Source organism: Onychomys torridus, chromosome 5 (genome assembly GCF_903995425.1).
Source record: "Onychomys torridus chromosome 5, mOncTor1.1, whole genome shotgun sequence".
NCBI classification, from domain to species: Eukaryota; Metazoa; Chordata; class Mammalia; order Rodentia; family Cricetidae; genus Onychomys; species Onychomys torridus.
The window spans coordinates 119021435-119042996 of NC_050447.1; the positions used below are offsets into that span (position 1 = coordinate 119021435).

At 43.7% G+C, this 21562-nt stretch overlaps 1 protein-coding gene across 8 annotated transcripts in view; it reads right to left on the reverse strand.

Annotated features, from left to right (window-relative positions):
* The window catches only part of Atxn1 (ataxin 1), a 425225-nt gene that overhangs the window by 190966 nt on the left and 212697 nt on the right, over nt 1–21562 (reverse strand). For all 8 annotated transcript variants that reach the window (XM_036189212.1, XM_036189208.1, XM_036189206.1 and 5 more), the window contains one exon: nt 13307–13370. The gene's annotated coding sequence lies outside the window, so the exon portion shown is untranslated. The remainder of the gene's footprint in view (nt 1–13306; nt 13371–21562) is intronic.

Genomic DNA, 21562 nt, shown 5'->3' on the forward strand with positions numbered 1-21562 from the left:
GTCCCCCAAAGTGAGAACTATCCCTAGGACAACATCAGAGATTGGTCTGTTAGTGGGAGCTTGTTCTCTGCAAAGCCACAAGCCGTGACTGCTCGCCTGGGTGACACAAGGCAGGCAGCATGATTTCCAGCTCATTGTCTTATTACACACTAAATCAAATGGAGTACTTTAAAGAAACCTCACACGAGGAGGTCTAATGATTTTTCTCTTGTGGGATCCTATTTAATATGCTTGCATAAGCAAAGCCAAGACACCTTGTCACCTCCCTATTTTACAATCCCCAGAAAAGAAGATGTCCTTGTGTAGCTCCAGGCACCACACCATATTTCAGAAAAGGACTGTCTTTGCTTTAGCACCTCCCTTCACTTGGAATTTAATCACAGTCAAGACATTTGAATTCCCTGGAAAATGCAGACTCCATTTATGTGATGAGTTCAAAGATATTAATGTCATTTCCAGAAGTGTTAGGAGAATTTATCAGTTCATGTTGGCAGATTGCTTTGGGGTTCGCAGGTCACAGATGTGAAAGGGGAATTCTCTTTATTTGTTTCTGTGGAGACCCCCTCAAAGAACTGTGGTTCAGAGAGTCTGATTAGGACTCAAAGCTTTTATCATCATGGTCGAGAGGGGAAACCTGTCACACTTTCTTGTACCCAGTTCTCAAACATCCTGGAGATCATCTTGTTATCACGATCATGTTACTGCATCAAGGCACTTACTTATATCTCTCTCTCAAGACAAGTTCAGTTGCTAATATACACCTCAAGCAGAGATAAGGTAACATAAGGGTTTTATTTCCCATATGCAACCATCATAAAATCCTTCATCTCCTTAATGTTTTAAGATCTTCTAAAGATTAGCATGTAATTTCTTGCTCTTTTAAGCACTCTGTTTTCACTAACATAATACTGTTTATGGAAAGGATATTACCTTGAAACCATCTCCATAAGGTCTCTCATATCTATAAAAGTCACCTGGCTGTACTGCTTATTTTGTGTGAAAAAAGAAAATAAGTTTACTTAGCAATTATTTTTGAGTGTATGACTTTCACATCCACAAGTACCTGAGGCCACAATAAAAAAAAATTTAAAAAAAGGAATCTTCAAAGAGTGCTTTCAAAAGCAACTCAGTCAGTAGTAAAGTCGCATGCTGCATGAAAATATACTCAGTGTAGGCATGGTGAAAAGTTCTTAGTGATACAGTTAAGCTGAATGTTCTAGAGCGACCCCCTCACTGAGCACGTCCTGGAACTCATACCTATGCTAGTTGTGGGAGATAGTAACACACACATCTCAGGGATAAATAAAGGAATGAGCACTTGTGGCTCAGGAGGAAGTTTTCTTTTCTTTTTCTTTCTTTCTTTCTTTCTTTCTTTCTTTCTTTCTTTTTTTCTTTCTTTCTTCCTTTCTTTTTCTTTTCTTTCTTTTTTTTTTGTTTGATTTTTCGAGACAGGGTTTCTCTGTGTAGTTTTGGTGCCTGTCCTGGATCTCACTCTGTAGACCAGGTTGGGCTCAAACTCACAGAGACCCACCTGACTCTTCCTCCCGTGCTGGAATTAAAGGTTTGCACCACCACTACCCAGCCGGAAGTTTTCTTAATAGCATCAAACACAGACTCAAACTGCACTGGACCTCCAGCATTCAGATGGGCATCAAGCTGATAGGGTCTGGAATGTGGTTTGGATGACCCTCAAAATGGTTCAAAAGTTGAAAAAGTATCTGGCTTTATAGACAAGGGCCACAATTAAACTGCTTCATATGACTAAGAAGTTTAAGTACAGACTGATTATTTAATCTGTGTGTGTATGTGTGTGTGTATGTGTGTGTATGTGTGTGTGTATGTGTGTGTGTGTATGTGTTGTGTATGTGTGTGTGTGTGTATGTGTGTGTGTATGTGTGTGTGTGTATGTGTGTGTGTGTATGTGTGTGTGTGTGTGTGTGTGTGTGTGTGTGTGTGTGTGTGTGATGTCTGTATGAGAGTATATGCACAGGAGTGCAAGTGCCAATAGAGGTCAGGGAAGGCATCAGATCCCTTGGAGCTGGAGTTTTTGAGCGGTGGTTTTGAGCCGCCCAACATTGATGCAAGGTCCTCTGCAAAGAACAGAATGGGCTCTTTAATTGCTGGGCCATCTCTCTAGACCCATCTACCTTGTTTTTTAAAAGAGACTCTCTTACTAGCCTGGAGTTTACCAAGCAGGTTAAGCTGGCTGGCCATCAATCTCCAGGAATCCACCTGCCTCTGCCTCCCCAGCGCTGGGATTACAAACTTGCACAGCCACACTCACATTGTCTACATAGGTCCCAAGGCTCCAGCTGAAGCTCCCATACGCATACAACAAAACACTTCACATACTGAGCTAGCAACATGGACACACTATCACATGCTCCACTGTAAAGCAGCTGTGTGATTAAGGATGATATGGAGAAGCCCAAAAGTCCTTAGAGGGCACAGTAGAGAGCTGGTCACTGGAGGTCATTCATTAATTTGTGAATAAAATGCTCTTGACCTCCATAAGTCAAACCGAAGACACCATGCATGTGGGTGTAAAGGGCAGCCACCTCGTGTTCTCACTGTCTCATAGCCTGGGGGCTCACACCTAAAACTCAAACAGACTCCCTTATATTTTCATAGAGTAGGCATTTCAGGGGGAAACCTCACACCATGGCATATGCAGGACCAGGTGTGGATGGAATAATCCCTTCAGCATGCTCAGTTCTGATCCTTCAATTCAATTCAAGATCTACTTCCCTGTCTTTCCTCCTTCAGCACCAGCCTCAAACCAGGACTGGAAGTTCTGCAGCCTCCTCCAGCTTGCCTGCTAGAGCTCTCCATTCAAATAGACAGTGCACCTGCCATATGAAGGGCGTTCCCCTCAGGAAGAAGGAGAAATAGAATCCAGATTGAGAAGAACTAAGAACAGGATTTAAGTCTGAGGAGAATCGGTACAAAGAGACTGATGCTCAGTTCGAAGTCACAACACTCCTCTAGTGGTTGCCTTAGTAACCAAGTAGCTTGGCTTCCTTTGTACCTAAGCAGATAATGGCCAGGCTCTGATCCCACCCTGCCCACATATTTCCCCTTACCCAGCCTCTTAATCTTTGCAGGCTTCCCAGAGTTTAATAACGAGGTAGGACACCCTTAGGTAGCCAAGTGCCAAGCTGGCTGTCCTCATTTTAGCCTCACTATGGGGATCTTCAAAGCCAAATTCCCCCTTCACCAAAAAACACCATGTCTGTGTGTCTGTAAATAATTCTGCCAGAAGACACACCATTTGCTCCCATGAGTTGGAGCTACAGAATTTACTATAATCTCAGAAATGGATGTGAACACAGACACATCTTAGATCACACCTCACACCAAAGAAAGCAATGTGTTTCAAATTCAAAGCCAAGCCATTGTGCTGTTTCCAGTATTCTCCAAACCAGGACTCTACACCCCCAAGGCAATGTCAACACACCAATTTTTCAAGTTCGAAGTGAAAAACAAACAAACAGAACAGAACAGGTGCTTCCAAGCTCTAACCATTTAGGAGATTTTCTTGGAAGATTTTGGAATGAAAGCCTCTTATTCTTCCAATCCATCAAAATGCAAAAGGAAACGGAGTGGACTGGGTAGCAGGAAGCTGGCCCTCTGGTCTGGTTTTGCAAAGAGCTCAACCCACAGATTTGGGTGCATTTTGGAAAGCAGAGAGCAACATGCAGTCATTCATTCCTCCTGGGTAGGAGGCAGAGTCATGAGCAGCATGCTATACTTTAAGGCCAGTGGGGTGGCAGTAAACCCTCTGTGGGCCTCTCTCAGCCTCTGACCAGGATCTGACACACAGCACACTCTAGGAATTTGTGAGTGGCTGTGGTGACATGGACTTCTTGCATTCAAGTTTCTTTTAATCAAGGATTACACAGAAAAAGGGGCGAACAGTCCCTGGGACCCATTGTTGAAGCCAAAGGCTTTCTAAGGGAAATAACTGTCAGGATCTGTTCTTTTTAGAACAGGTTCTCCAAAGTTTGGGCAATGGCTGGGAAAACATTTGGGGCATGCAGAATTCCTTCAGCTCTGGAACCAAGAAGACATATGAAACACCCAGTAACATGTTTATCCTTATTCAACAGGGGATGTTCCCTCAAACAAATCTGTTAGGACAGAGATGCGTGTTCATGCTAATGGGAAGTGATCAAAACCCTCATGATTCTTTGGTTAGTTTATGCCAAAGCCTATTCCAGCTTTTGTTTCTAGGCAAAGTACATCAAAAGGATATTGCTCTTCCTTGAGATTTGAAATGTTTAATGTCTCTAGTACTAGCAAGAACCTATAGGGAGAGAGGAAGAGAACATGAAAGCCGACTTCCGCCTCTTCCCTTCCACACAATACACAACAATCTATAAATAGTTTCGCCTGTCTGTTCAAATATACACCTCCTCCTCTGGAATAGAGGCCGCTGAACATCTTGTTTCAAAGGAATTTTATACATGCGTGCTCGCTTGAGCGTGCGTTCACACACACACACACACACACACACACACACACACACTCGTCAAGTGGTTTTCTGGGTATGTGAGAAGGACTGTAATGATACCATTTGTTTTCCACATCAACAAGGGCACATGCTTCACTGTCTTTGAAGAAGAACAGAGCCTTCATAAATAGCAGTAGACAGAGTAGGCATGGAGAGCTGACCAGCAAGGGTTCCGGGGACAAGAAAGCTCAGAAGGTGAAGACCTTGAAGGTCCCTCTCTTCCAGCTGTTCTGAGGCACCCCCATCACACCCTGTGTAGAGAGGGAAGGCAGCATGTAAGGAGGGCTCTTCCCGGTCCTCTTGCTCACACACACCTCTATGTGCCCGGGGTAAAGAGACCTCAGGACACACACATTTAGGATCCCAGAGAACCCAGGCATCTGCTTTGACTCATCTGTGCCTTCTATTTGTGACATGCACAACTTTGGCCTCTCCAATTAGACTGTCTTTTGCCACAAGAAAGAGGTATCTAGAAAAGTGCCATTGGCATGACCCCTCAGCTTCAGAGAGAAAATTGAGAATGTATCCGTTCCTCTTCTCACTCACCAAATATTTCTCCTTTCTTCCTGTCAGAAGTGGCTCCAACTTGTCAAACCCAAAAGACTGCTGGGTACAATGCTTTTTGGAACTAAAGTGGGCTAGCTTTTAAGATTTCCCCAAACTAGGAAGACTTTGTCACGCCTTCCACAGGGAGGTACAGCTGATAAGATGTCCTGGGGTAGGACAGATCTCCTAGTGGTGGACGGAGGGCCCTCCCATCAGTGTGTGGACTCAGCAGTACCATTTGGGGCTTTCATTTCTCACTCATGCTTGAGGCATCCTGTCTCCACTAGAAGACCAGGATGGAGCTGCGACTTTAGACAGTTCTGCTGCTGGCTTCGGATCTGACTCCAGGCCTAGAATCTAGGGACTAGATGGAAATGGCCCAGCTGGTGGAGTGCTTGCTTTGTAAGCACAAGGACTTGATTCTGGACCCTCGTTACCCACAGTGCACGTCTGTAACCCCAGTTCTGGGAAGTGGGAACAGGAGGGTGACTGGGACTTGTGGGCCATCCCAGTCTAGCCAAATCAGTGAGTTCCAGGTTGGGTGAGAGATCTTGTCCCTCTAAAATAAGTTAGAGAGCAATTGGAGAAGACTGACTTAGACCTTGTCTTCCACATAGATGTGGATGTACACACACACACACACACACACACACACACACACACACACACAGAGAGAAAGAGAGAGAGAGAGAGAGAGAGAGAGAGAGAGAGATCCTAATCCTTAGGAAGTTTAGAAGGAAGAGTAAATGTAAAGACTGAGGGTGTCCAAGGGTGTCTCTAGATTCTTCTAGAGTAGCCTCAACTACAAGTGACACTGTCACAAAAAGTATCGGAAAGAAACAACAACAAAATAAAACAGCACTGTGATACACACATTCAACTGCCATCCCTGACTTTCCCGTCAGTCTGCCCTCTGAGGAAGAGTCATCCCTTCTCCACAGCAGCTCTCCAGGCCTCATCTTGTCAGGCTGATGACACCCTTCTCAGAGGCCCTGGCTCCTGTTTTGCCACCATTTTCAACGTCCTGGGCTCCCTTAGCTGATTATATTCCACACACCAACCTGCTGAAAAGTCGGGACTCTCCCTAACAAGCTGCCCTGTCCCTGTCCCTGTGTGTGTGTGGGGGGGGGGCAGAGTAGGCACAACACCCTCTCCGTCACCACTTCCCACTGAGCCAAAGTGAACAAGCGAGTTTTCCTAGTCTCGAGATGTGGACAAAAACACACCCAGGTCCTACCACCACCCTCTACCCTACTTCACACACCAGTCAGAAGCCATAGGTCATTTTACTTATACTACCAACTAACCAGCTATCACAGGGGTTCCTGTACCCACTTCTTATGTTTGATTAAATTAATAGAGTAGCTCAAAGAATTTGAGGGAGTAATGATCTAGTTTATCACTCTTTTCTCATGCATTTGTGTGCCGTGTGAGAGCAGGTACGCATACATGTACATGGGTAGGCATGCGTGTGCATGTACTTGTGTGCCTGTATGTAAAGGTTGATGTTAGTGGTTCTCTTCAATCACTTACTGCTTTATTCATTGAAGCAGGGGCTCTTGATTGAGCTCATAGATAAAGCTAGTATATGTGCCAGCTCACTCTGAGAATCTACTGTCTCAGCCTTCTGAGCACTAAAATTATAGGTGAACCGCCATACCCCTTTGGCATTCACACGGGTCCTGGGAAATCTGCGCTCTGGTCATCATCTTGTACATCAAGCACTTTAACCTCTGAGCCATCTCCTAAACCCATGTATTGCTGTTGTTTTAATAGGGCCAGATGAGGACATGTAAAGAGGCAGGTCTGGCGGAGGGTGGAGGAGCCTCCAGGCCCATTGGGTGCAATGCAGTGTTTCCTTCCTCACCAGGAACTCTCTGCTGTCTATGTTGACCCAAGCATTGCTCTCCACAAGGGTGGACCTTCCAGAAGGTCCTCTCCGAGGAACTGGAGCTGAACCTTGCCTACCTCCAGGTCCCCAGGATGCATGTGTCAGATAATCTGAGGGTGGCAGAGATGGTGCAGTGTGACTGGACTCCTGACAACATTCTGGACAACTTAACCTCGCTGAATTAAGTTTCTGAAGTAAGGATGAGTTCTGCCTGATTCAGAAGGCACACGGCTAGAAAGAGAAGCTGGGACCACACAACACAAGGAGTTGAGCCTTCGACTCTTTAGACATTGATGTGACCAAGTAGGGAGTGTAGAGGGCTAGTCCTTTATCAAGAGTTCAGCTTCCAACTAGCTGGGGTTTAATTTACCATGTCCTTATGAGCTAGTCACCATGATCCTTATGAACTAGTCACCATAGCTAATTAACCAACATTAGCCATGTAGTTTATATTAGTACTTTAAATTTACTCAGTATCTTTGAGCCAGGCTTCATTTTACCAAGTCCATAACTGCTATGGTTTTTCCAGAGACTAGTGTCAAGTCACTCCTGTGTTCATCCACTCTGTCACCCTACACATAGTTCTTGAGTGCCTACTGTGTGCTAGAAGACAGGCCCAGGACACAATGAGATGTCCCAACATAGAAACTCAAGGCTCAGAACAGAGCAGGTAGGAGCGAATCTTCCATGCTATATCTTTGAAGCTTTTAATTGTGTAAGTAAGTCTCCAGTGGAGGCCTGTAGATGGTCAGAAGAAAACTTATGGAGCTGTGACCAGAGGACAACCATCTACAAAAGACATCACTTAAGTGACATGAGATGGACGAGGAATAAACCTTTATTTTGTGGAGCCACCAGGAGTTTAGGAAGAATTGGCTGTTCTGACACAAAACTGTATCCTTTCGTGACTAATACAATAGCTTACATTGCTCTATTCCCATCCCTTTGTCAATGAGTCTGTGAATAATACCCAGTGACACTTCTGAAATCGACTGCCTTTGATTTCTTTTCATTTCTTAATATTACCTGTAATCATGCCTTGCCTCTTCAACTAGTCTAGGGTGTCTTGAAGGCTGTGACCTTGGCTTTGACTTTTAGAGTTCGTCTCTTCACACCCCAACTCTCTTCCCTCCTCTCCCTTACTTTCTCCGCAAATTCAGGAGTGAGCTTCGTACATACCAACAGCCTGTTGTATAATTGCCATGGGTTCAAACATTGAGATACAGTAGATGAGAGACAAGGCTTTTGTGGTCACTGAGTAGAGGAGATTGACTACCCGGCCCCCTGAACAAACACAGCAGACATAAGAACTATCAGACTGGGTGGAGGGGGAGGACCTCACAGGTAGGGAGGACGAGATGGTCTGCCTTGATTGATTGGGAGGTAGAGGGTAAAACATGCACAGAACAGAAATACCATACCCTCCACCCACAAGCCACTCCCATCCTATACATTTCCCTGGCCCTTTACACCATCGTTTTCTTCTCCCAGAATGGAAAGTGAGCTATCTGGCTGAGGCTGGAACCAAATGTGGCCTCAGCCTCCTCTGAATGGAAAGCAGAGTCCACTGGGAAGGGGGTCATCAATGCGAACTTTGAGCTCTTCCTTCTTCCCAGAGACAGGGCTCTGCAGACTCCAAACAGTTCCAGTTAGGAATACTAAGCACCACACTAAGGAACAGGGCACTAGGGAGGCGGTAAGTCCCTTTGGCTCCTACTCTATAACTGTTATTAGTATCATAAAAACTCTGGCTTCCCCCTTCTGCCTTTTGTCTCATTTCCACTGGCTCAGAACTTGGAGAGAAAACTCCTTTAACTCTTTTAAGATAAAAGTTTTCATATGAAAACCTTCTCCTTTCCCAACAGGCCTCAAAATGAAATTAGGAATCACTACCCTAATCTATCAAACCTGTCACTTGAATAAAACCCCCTTCAAATCTCTTGATTTTAATGGCTCCAAAGACAACTTCTCGACTGAGAAATCCAGCCCCAAAGGCAAATGCTGTGACAGTGAGTGCTGGGGGTAGGGTGGGAAAAAAAAGCTTACTTTTGTGCCAATGTGAAACACAGGGCAGGATTTGTGGTCAATATCCACAATGGGAAGAGGGGGAAAGTGAAGTTTTTAGATGCTCCTAATTTGTAACTTTATAGATACACTTCAAAATATACACTGAGAATTTCTTAAGTATATCTTTTCCTTAAAAAATTGTAAACAAATACATCAATAGATTTACATACAAACTCACAATCCTTGGGAAACAGGATGAAACTATGACATCATCATGAACAAATGGTATGGCATGGGTACTACCCACCAGGCTCCTTGCTTTAGAGAATTTTAGAAAGAGAGCATGTGGGGTGGAGGGGGGAAGAGATGTACTGATTCTAATATTAAAAGGCTTCCTTTCAGCTTAGAAAGATGCTCAGACTTCCCCACAAAGAAATAGTAATCAAAAGAAGAAATGCAGGGTGGCTGTCAAAGGGATGGCAGAGATTTTTGAAAATACTTCTGGAAGTTTGGTGAGGTAGCACATACCTGTGACCCTAGGCCCTTGGGAGGCTGATAAGTTTGAAGTCAGTCTGTGCTACTGCAATGGTATTGCCAACTAAATAGAAGCTAGAACCACTTGATAGGTAGATCTTTGGATATTTGTGTAGGGGTTTATCTTGATTATATTGATTGATATGAGAAGACCCATCTGGACTATAGATAGGACTAGTCCCTGGGCAGGGGATCCTGGATTGTATAAAGTCAGTGGTTCTCAACCTTTCTGATACTGCAGCCCTTTAATACGATTCCTCATGTTGTGGTGACCTCCAACCATAAAACTATTTTTGTTGCTACTACATAACAATAATTTTCTACTGTTATGAATCATAAAGTAAATATCTGATATGCAGCCCCTATGAAAGGGTTGTTTGGCCTCCCAAAGGGGTTAGGACCCACAGGTTGAGAACCACTGTATGAAGGAAGCCAGTTGGGCATCAGAATACATGCATGTATACACTGACCTCTCTTTCTGATTGCAGACACAATGTGATCAGCTGCCTCAAGCACGTGATACCTTGCCTTTCTTGCATGATGGATTGCGTTTTGAACTGTGAGCTAAAACAAACACTTTGTTTCTTAGGTTGCTCTGATCAGAGTGTCTTATCATGGCAATGGGAAAAGAAACAGGACAGTTACATAGTAAACCTCAGGCCAGCTTGGGCTGTAGCATGAGATCCTGTTTTCCAGAGTTTAGTGGGAGAAGCATCAGCCTAAACCAGAGTGTTTCCAACAGATGTGAAAGATGGAGAATGTCAGAGACATTCAAAAGCTCCAAGGGCAGAGCGGTGATGAAACTTCAGTTAGGATCTGTTCCCTAATAGAACCTTCTAGAAGGAAAGGTATGAGAACCATATTTCTTTGTGTAGCCCTACTGTGCCTATTGCAAGGTCCATAGCATGTGACATGAGCTCTCTAGATCACCCAAGGCTTAATGCCTAGCTTCCAGCCAGGAGTTGCTGACTGTCATATACAGGAATCTCAGACTTTGCCAGGTCCTTATGACAGAGCTATCCTGCCACAGAGATGAGGCAACACACAAATTATCTACTTGCTCTCAAGAGCTAAGGTCGGGGGATGCTCAGCTCTGCTGAAGAATGATATCATGGGCATTGCCTTCCTCCTTACCCAGTTCCAGGCTGGATAAGGACACAGACAAGTGTTAACAGGAGAGCTTGATAACAAGGATGACAAAGCGCAGACTGCCCACTATCAAAGGCCTCAGGAAGGGAAATGACAGAGGGAGATAGGCCAGAAAATTCAGGAGGCATTACGGCAATCCTGGGTCTGCCCAGGATACACTGGCTGCTACAAGCATTATATATATATTTTTTTCTGGCTGCACAGACATGTTGCTATGGAACCAATATGTGCTGCTGCCATTTGGCCTCTAGCAAATAAAATCTCAGTGCTGGCAAGAGCACTCCACTGGATTTCCCTTAAAGGGATACCATCTATGATAAGTGCTCTTATAAATGGAGTGTAGCGCTGCTCCAGAGCTCTAGCCCTCTACACAGCAAGACATAGAACTCAGCCACTCATGTTTTACAAGGTCAAAGTCTAAGTGCGACCAGTCCCTGATCTACTTCGGATTGTTACTTTTTTTTTTTTTTTCATTCAAAATGTAGTTTTATTTCAGAAAAACAAAACAAACAAAATAAAGCAAGCAAGTAAACAAACAAAATCACCTTAGGGCAATGAGGAAAAGAGGTTCCAAACTTTGCTTATCCTAAATGCATAAAGTATTGTCAGCAGGATTGCTACTTCTTATGTTTGTTGTTGGGTGGATCCCGGGTCTTACTTTATGTGCCCAGTAATCACTATTACCACTGAGCTACTCCATACTCTCATGCTTCTCTTTAGGCCAAAATGTCCCCCAACCACTACAAAACCTTCATGGCTTCAGTGTGAATTTACTTTGCATCTAATTGGTAAAGAACAAGGGGCTTATGATATTTTATATAATAATCCCTCTTGAATGTCAAGTTCAAACTACTAATGAGTCCAGCATAGGAGCAAGTCATTGCAACTGTACTGCATACGCTCCAGGGTCCTGCTTGCCTCGTTCTACACGTTTGTTGGTTTGTTTGGTCTTTGGCCTTACATCCTTGTCTACAGTTCCATTCTTTACCCAAAGAATAAGAAAGCCTAGATCCAGAGTTTGCCTTTTCTCCTCTTAGTTGTCTTTTAAGTTCAGTTTAGTCAAAAGCCTGATTCTGCAAAGACCTTTGGATCTTGAAGAGAACAACACACCTTCATGTCCACTATACATACATACATACAGATGCACTTTCTGTGAATATGTATTGATTGTGAACTTGACAGGACTTAGAGTCAACTAGGAGGCACACCTCTGAATCTATCTGGGAGGGTGTTGCCAGAAAGGTCTAACTGAGGAGGGCAGACCCACCCAGAGCATGGGGAGCACTGTTGTATATGCTGGGTTCCCAGACTGAATATAAAGGAGTGTGAACTAAGCAATGCATTCATCTCTCTGCTCACTGACTGTAAATATGACGTAACCAGCTGCCTCATGCTGGCTCCTAGCTGCCAAATAGATGTGTTGACTGGTCTCAGCATGTGACAACAGGACACTGCAAAGGCAGTGGTTTGGAAAGAGCATGAAGGAAAATATGAATGTATGCAGCTCTTTAGTCTGAGTTGAAATAGCTCCCTCCACAAAGGGGAGGGTGACTTAATGACTCAGGAAACTCATGAAACTTACAGGATTCATAGGCCCCTTTACAAGATTAGATAAGCAGCAAACAACTGCTGGGTGGGGAAGACTTTTCAGGCAGCTCTGTGCTGCCTACAAGCTGGCCGGGGCTCCATGGATGAAGTTTGTGTTGTCACCCATGCTGGAGTGCCTTTTTGGTGGTACAGCGGCTGGAATCACCTATGTCATCTACGTCCTCCCTTCCCTACTTCTCTTTAGTCCAGCAAACTCACTGATCCGCTAAGCTAGAACTGTGTGGATTCATTTCTTTATTATGTCATCACTGTCCTCTCTAAGGTCACTAGCTATTTGTTTACATATTCCTAGGCAGTCATGCAACTATGCCCATGCCAATGAGGTCCACATTGGATGGTTTCTGGATGCACCTACTCTGTCAATCCTTGGTCACATGACGACTATGAAGCCAAACAGTACCACTTCAGCATCTGCCTTAGGGCAACAGGCCATTATCATTATATTAGTGCTTTGTTTAAATTGAATTATATAACTAAATCTATCCTCTTGGAAATAAGCTTTGGGTTAAAAAAAAACCAATCATCTCTCCACAGGACCACCCAGCTAAGAGTCCAATGTTGTTCTCACCCTGCTGGCTCTGCTACTGTCTGTGATGTCACAGGTCTCTTGGAGCCCACTAGATCCCAGCTATCTCATCTATACACAAGGACTCTCCCAGATAGCCTGGGAGGTCCCATTGGCTGCTCATAAGCGATTGCTCTTTCTCATGGCACTCAGGAGACGCAGCCATGTGAACTAGACAGAAAGTCTCTCCTTGCCCACAGCCTTATCTCTGGACACCAGTCACAAAGGAAAGACACTTTCTCTGTGAACTATACATGATGACAGCAGCCATGAGGCAGCTTGGAGACAGCAGCAGCAGGCAGCAGAGAAAATGCTCTGAGCAAAACCACCTTTCCTGGGAGAGACCCAGGCAAACGAGTTAGAGGATGGAAAGAGCCTCTCAACTCCAAGCTTAAGACTTCCCCAGCCTGTATGCTTGATCTTGGAACCTCACAGGATCAAACAACATTTTGACATGGACAAAAATAGATGGTACATTTAAAGGCTCACTCACCCTCGGACAACAGCAGGTTGGTTTCTTCTCAAGAAGAAAGTTTTGGTCTAATTTCTTTGGAAAACTGAAAGAGAGAAAAAACAACAAGAAAAGATTAAAAAAAAAAAACAACTAGGTAGCTTAGTTGTTGAGTCAGCACAGGTAGGTGGGTGGGGAGGGCAAGGACATCCATGGTTAGTAGATACACATGGTGATATGTAGCTATGACACGAATTTTTAAATACCTTCCAACAATCAATACGCAGAAAATCATGGTATACATGTTTTATTTAGCATGAGTTATATGAACCTCCTAAGGTACACATGCACATTGTGGTGTGTGGGAAATATTTTTAGGCGGGTCTTTTAAAATCTCCCACTTTCCTCATTCACTACATTTTTTTTTTTCTGCCAAGAGCCACATCCTTAAGCTTTGACCCACAGCCATCTGTAACTGGGTTTGCGTGGGAACACAGACTTGGCAAGAAGTGACGGAGGCCCCCTATCAAGCCCACCAAGTAAGGTTATGCAGAGGCCACGCTGTCTCCAGCTCTGACTGGTCCAAGTGGCTATGGGAAAGAAGTGAGATGATGCCAGGGTTTGGCCAGAGGAAGGCTGAATGATGGGGACATATAAGGAGTAAGAGCAGCAGAGTTCCAGGTTGTTCTTAAAGACCACCAGAGACTTTGAAGGCACCTCTGTGGGTCTAGAGGGGATGTTAATCCGAGTTATGCCAGCAGATTTCACACCGTCCCCAAGTATCTAGAGTCCATCCTAACCTATTCCTGTCCCTTTCTTAAGAGTCAGCAGATGGTGAGAAAGGCCATGAGGTAATGTGGAGAATTTTTGCTGAAGGTGCCCACCAGCATAAAGGTGGGCTCTCAGACTTGGAAAGGCCTGCCTTAGCATGCCTGAGAGATGTCTGTTCATACATAGGAGACACCCATCCCACAGTGCTGTCAGATGGTGCAAGGCTAGGCCATCTGAGATGTAACTCTAGTTGCAGAGAAGATCAAGGCCTGACTGAAGAAATGGCCAGAGACAGTACAAGCAGGGAGTGGTGCACACCAGCGACACCTCTGACAGGATCTTTATAATTCTCTCACAAGCAAGGAGCCCTCTACCGAAAGAAGGATGAGGACCTTGAAAGTAAAGTTCAAGTTCAGCCCAAGCGTGCTTCTTAGCTCTGCCACCCCTAGCTGAGTGATCCTAGCCACGGGAACCCTCTAGGTTTTCCTCATTTGCATAATGTCAATGATGGCATCAGCTGCTGCATGCCTCTCTGTGAGTCTTACTGCAGTACCAGGCATGCTGGAGAGACAATAAAAAGAACAGCCTCGAGTCCCATTTAGCTCAACACATTCATGTATTTGTAACAAGAGGAGAGCTGCAGAGAGATTTCTAGAATCTATCTGGATATGAGTACCTGCACTGCACTGACCATCTCTCCACCCACCCCCAATCTGATGAGACAAATGAGAACAAAATAAAACTGTTTACTGTAAAACAATTACATGATATAGATTGGGGGGCAAGTAACAGAAATGAGAAAAATTCCCACCAGGAACCAGTATTAATATTTTCACTTACACTCTACCTTCTTCCCTATGTCTATGAATACATACATGCATTTGAAATAGAATTAAACTTATGAGTACATATATAATTTAGTTTAACATGTTTTAGGGTATTCATATAATTTTGCCAACTAATGTTTTATAGCTGACATACTAAAACCCTTGTTTATTGCCAATAAGTTTACCTACATTTAATATTTTTTTGAAACAGAATATCAGGTAGCCCAGGCTAGCTTTGAACTTGGAACACAGACAAGAATGACCTTGAATTTAAGTTCCTTTGGCCTCTCCAAAGTGCTAGGATTATGGGTCACCAATCTAGTTTCTTCAGTACTGAGGATTGATCCCAGAGGCTCATGCATGAACTACTTAGCCTTACATCAAAACATTTGAAAGGACTGCAAGAGTATTGCTTTAGAAGAATGAGACAAGAAATATTTATTTGTTGAACATACAGAATCTACCCATGTATCCATATTTATGAGAAATGACTGCACACCATGGCAGCATGTTTCTTCTCTCTCTCCTCTGTTTTCAAGATTGGGAAAGGCAGATTGCTTAAATATAGTAAGTTTTAACAGCAAAAATTTGTTTGGGTTTGAGTGGGTGAGCTCAGAAGAATACAAACTGGCACATACACTATGGGGAATGAAATCACAGCTCACCATTTCCAGTGAGCAGCTAGAAGATGGTGACAGGGGACTAGAGATGACAGGCAATGCGCATGCTTACTAAAGTGGGAAATCATAAGTCTAACATCAAGCAAATGTCCCTGTTTTTTTGCCCAGTCATGGTGGAGTGGATTTATGATGCAGAGAAAAGCGAATTGAGCACTGTAGAGTTCTGAGTGACTCTAGAATTAATCCACACAATTCGGAGTTCAAATCCCATGAAAAGGGCATTGGGACACACCAAATGAAGGTATCAATCATGGGGCTATTTGTACAATGCCAGTGTCTCTGGTATAATTTCTTTCTCAAAGAGAATAGTTGATTTGATAAAACATATATGGGGGGGCAACATGAGTCACAGGCCATATGATCGATCACCTTCCATTATCAAGGCTGTGCTATAACTCAAACAATGATCAGCCACATTTCAGACAAAGGCCACTTTTGAGAGAGACTGGGAGAGAAAGATATGTCTACAGATATCCAAGGGTGTGGAGACATTTTCTCTTCCAGTTACAAATGCAGTCAATCTTTAAAAAGTATTTAAAAGAAGTGGGGGTGAGGGGCTAGCAGGGAGCAGCAGAAAAAATTAGGGTACACTGAAACACTGCAAATTCTGGAGAAGCACACGAATGAGAAATAAAGTTTTATTTGTGAAACCAGAGTCCACAGGAGATGACACGTGGGAGTCAACACCATGAGTCCCTTTGTATGATGATGAGATGGATGATAGATCATTCACACTATCTACTGGGCAGGACTAAGAAATGCCTAGGACATGAGTGAGTCATATCACGGCGTTGCTGTGAGCGCATTTCCAGGAAGGGTAAACTTAGGAGAGAAGACATACCCTGAATGTGGGTGGAACCATCCTATGAGCTGGGGTCCTGGACTGAACAAAAAGGTTAAAAAGGAGAAAGCCAACCAAGGCCCCAATTTCCTCCCTCTCTGCTTCCTTACCCACCCATATGTGAGCAGGCAGCCTCACATTCCTGCAGCCACATCCAAGAGCCATCTCCGCCCCACACTGTGCCCAAAGCCTCCCCTACTGCAACGACTACACTGTCAAACTGTGAGCCAATATAGCCCTTCTTCTTAAGTTGCTTCTTGTCAGGTATTTGATTACAGCAAAGAGAAAAGTGGGTAATATAAGACCTTCCCTCAATGGTTTCAGCTCCTGCAATCTGAGCAACAACTCATGGTGGTGGATCCTTCTGTCCGAGAGACCACCACTCTTCTATTTTGACCATGTGAAAAAGAATTAAAATGATGAGATAAAAGTTCAGATACTGAACACCAAAAAGCCTCTTTCTGACAACACACACTGGGACTTCTGGATCACAGAAAATGATCTGAACTGCTTGCCACAAATCCTCAATGGGTGCAATCCAGGAGCTGGTAAGATGTCTCTAGTAGTGAACTTCTAATAGGGATGGAGTTTTGCTTTGCTCAATTTACTTTCTCAGGGACAGAGAAGCAGATGGTTGGGACCCATTGTATATTGTATAGTGACCCTTTTGTGCATTCAAAGTTGAGTATTATATAGACTTAGGTTTGCCTTCAAAGTGCCTTTCAAACGCTTTGATGGGTACACAGGATGGGTCATAACACATTCTGTCTCTGCAGGCCCAACCAAGTAAAGCTGATGTAGAGCCTAAGATGCTCACCCAGGCTCTTCAGAGACACTTACATGTCTCTACCTTGTCAAGAAACTGCTGGTGTGATGTGCTCCACAACTGGAGTGAATGTTTGGGCTACTGACTTTTGGAAGCGTCATCTTACATTTGCTGTACCTTAGACCTTAAATGTCCTCTAAAGGCCCTGAGGTTGAAAGGTCGGTCCCCAGAGTGACACTACTGGAAGTGATAGAGCCTTAAGAGGTAGGAACTGGAAAAAAAGTCCCTGGGTCATGGGCACATATCCTAGAAGAGGACTCCAGAATGTTCGGTTTCCTTCACCCTTCTTCATTCCTTGGCTATGAGGTGAGCATGTCACCTCAGTCATGTGCTCCCACCATTTATGTCTTGAGTTGCTGATAGCCCCCAAAAAGGGGGTGATTGATCATGGATTGTTACCCCCAAACTATGAGCCAGCCTAATCCTTCTCCCTTTATAAGTTGATTATCTTGGTTGTAAGATGGAGTGACAGAAAGTTGACATATTACCTCACATCCTCTGAGAAAGCAGCAGGTTCCTTACTCTTGGCTATCACCTTTTAATGAGCAGCTGATTTCTGCTAACAAAGTTTAACCCTCCTTTCCAGGCCAAACTAAGTCTCTCTACTAGTAATTCTAGTAGCTCCGCTGCACAGAAGAGCAAAGGAAGGCTCAAGAACACATAAGCGACAAAGCTAAGTTTGTCTGTTTCATGACCAAAGGGGAAAGCTGAGCTCCCCAGCTCCCTGCATTATGTGTTTCTTGTCTTTTTTTTTTTTTTTTTTTTTTTTTTTTTTTTGAGTCAAGTCTCCACACACTAGCATTCTGACAGACACAAAATGTAAGAGCCAGCTGTCACTGAGTCGGCAGACAGTCCTTTTCTTTTTCAGGTAATTATTTTGAGGGTAAGTAAACAAGAGCGGCAAGGGAACTTACCCATGATACTCAGCAAACAGTCTTGCCTTAGCGGTCCAGTGGGTGCTAGGCAAGCGCTCTCCAGGCAGAACAACGGGGCCTAAAGTGCTGACAGTTGCATCAACACAAAATGTAGCCCTGGCAAGTGAGTCTAACAATTACTGTGCATCACTCTGATTATGAGCCACAAGCACGCAATCAACAGCAGAGAGACAGTCCTAAACGATTTCCATCAGCATTTTCTTCAGTTCTCAAAGCGGGGCGGCTGAGCATACTTCCACCTGACCTAAGCGCAATACTGACAACCCAAACCCCAAGAATACGTAAGAACAAGGACAGTTTGAGAACACTGGCCGTGATGTGGCCGCCAGCTATAATGGATGAATTTTAGTTCATTCAATTCTTCCTTTTATTACCTTAGGGTAAATAAGTATCACTTATGCAGTCCTCAATTAATAAAGCCATGCATACAGGCAACCCGATTTAAATTGAGGAGAGCTTTAAGTCAGTTTTACACATTCCCTAAACCATATGACACATATGTTCCTAGAAGGACTTTGATATCCTATTCTAAATTTTGTGAGTCTTCCCTTAAGTTCTGGCCCAGCTCTGAGAGCCTAAGGTTTATAGTATTTATTTCCATATTCCCATTTCCTAGGCACTCAGTGCCTGGCCTTTATGTTACATACTGAACAATCTGCAGGAAGGAATGCATTTTCACAGCACCATAAATAAAGAGGTGTGTGAACCCAAAGATGACTTCAAGTAGGACAAGTTACTAGCATCTCACAGGGCGATTTTCAAGTTATGAAACTCTTCTAACCTGCAAAAGATTATTGTAAATATAGCCTGTGACAGTTAGTGGAGATCTGTTTTTAGGGAACTCTCTCTCTCTCTGTCTTTCTGTCTCTGTCTCTGTCTGTCTGTCTGTCTCTCTTACACACACACACACACACACCATACTCTCATGCGCACACACACACATACACCAAGATACAATTGCTGTCATACTGACTAACGAAGTCCATTTTCAAAGGCTTCCTTCCCACCACCACTCTATTTCCAATGCTACTGTTTAAACCTCAAGCTGGAAATGATATTTTAGGAGCATCTTAAAGAAAAGTTAACAACTAAAATGTCCCTATACATCTAGCCAACTCTGAGAGAGAGACACTGATTATTATACTGTCACCTGAGGTCAGGCGTGTGATTCGCTGTTCCTGGCATCCTATTGGTGCTCAAAACGTTCTGGAAGTTGGAATATTATGAATGTTAGGCTAGGGGTACCAAAGATGTATTGATTGATGACACACATTTTGGGGAGAGGGCACTGAGAGAGGCTGGTCTCAAGCTCACCATGGTAACCAGCAGATGCTGGCCTTGAACTCCTGATCTTCCTGCTCTCACCCCCTAATTCTGAGATAATTCTGAGATAGCAGGTGTGCAGCACCACCAAAAATGTGTACATGTGTACACATATATGTACATCCACGGTCTTATTCCACATTTCATTTAACACAAATGACACTCTTGGTTTCTCTCTTTAACCTCTTTTACAAATTGCTTCTTCTGGCAGGAGAAAGGGTGGTGATTGCCTCTATGTTGTCACTAGGCTGTTAAGTGACAGACATTGGGCCAATGTTTATTAATCAGCAGAAGTCACCAGGACCCAAGTACTGGCCTCTGTAGAGCTTGGCATTCCATTCAAACCCCTCAGTTATCTTTGTTGTGTGGGTAGATTTCAGCCCTTGTACTCACCACATCCAACGACACATCATTATCTCCCTAGATGATACACATCTCAGCTAAAGGTACATGTGTAACAGTCTATTTCTTGTATAATTCCCATGCATCTGACAACTTACTCTACCTTAGGTTCTTATCTGGTCCTAGTTATTTGACGACCTTATTTTGACATTAGTCAATTTCTTTTTAAAATGTTTTAATTAGCACATATTAATTGTAACTAGTGGGTTTCAACATGACACTTTCATACATATAGATAATATATTTTGATCATTTTCGTCTCCTTCTTATCCTCTCTTGCCCCTGTCTCCACCTATCAGTCCCTCCTCCTCTTAACTTTCTCTCCTACTTTTGAGTCTATTTTAAAATTTTGATTTTCTTATTAATTTATTTTGGTGACCTTTGCATATCATTGGTGCTGTTTACAGAAGCATGCTTTCTGTTCATTGCTTTTTCACTTATGATATAGTGTCTCATTCTATAGCCCAGGCTTGCCTGAAACTTACTACATAGCCCAGGCTGACTCACCCTCGCATTAGTGATTTCATATAAGGCTCCTAAACGCCGAGATTACGGCCTGAGCCACCATGCCAAGCTACTTTTGTGTTTATTTACTTATGTAGTTTTTTTTTGTTGTTGTTGATTGTTTTTACAGACAGGGTCTCATTAAGCAGTCCTGACTGGCCTAGAACTGACCATATAAACTAGGCTTTGGTCCTCCTGCCCTTGATGCTGAGTTAAGATCGCAGAAATATGCCTTCATGGATGGCTGGGTCTTTTTAGTTTTAATGTGAAGATTTTTCTTGAGCTGGAAGCTAATTAGACAATACAGGAAAAGCATGCCTATTCTGATTTTGTATCAAGTTGTTATTATCTTTTTATACAAGTCAGAGTCTAGGGCTGGAGATAACAGCTCATTGATAGAGTGCTCGGCATGTAGAAGGTGCCAGGTGCAATCCCCTTTACCACAAAACAAAGATGGAATCTATTCAGGTCATTGTAAGGGGGCATCATTGGATTTAGGTGCTTTACAAGTTCATTAGCACCCCAAATGCTAAAGCCGTCTTGAGTATTTCCTTGCTATTCAACCCAGCAAAGTATTCTGCTTGCCAACTGCCAGAGGATATAAGTGTTGAGTTCTGCCAATGTGATGCCATCCAGGGTGAGAGCCAACTCAACTTGCCTTCAAGAGAAGGACTCCAGTGTAGCTGTATATTAGAATGATTTCATAACCAGAGTGCAACTATGACACTGTCAAAAATCATACTTGTGACTTTAATCTACCATCTTCTATCTACTATGCCACCTTTACCTGCAACCCACTGGAAGTCTGTCCACTGAAGCCTTCCATCTCCTCAAGCATGGATGAGGTCTGGCCAGGACAGCAGGAATGCTGTTGGGTAGGCCAGGCACTCTCCTTAAAGCTGCTGGGTTGATGTAGATTAAAAGGAGAGCTCACTGTGCCTCCCGAGGCTCCTTCTGAGCAAGGAGGTTCATAGGCACATTTTTATCTCCTTGCTTACCTCTTTTGTGGTGAACATCTTTTTATTTTTAGCTCCATCCAGAAAAACGGAAGAGAAGGAAGGAGGGAAGAAGAAAGGGAAAGAAGGAGGCAGAGAGTGAGGAAAGAGGGAAGGAGAGCGGGGGAGGAAAGAAGGAAAGAGAGGGAGGGTGAGGGGAGGGAGGGAGGGAAGGGTAGAGGGAGGGAGGGAGG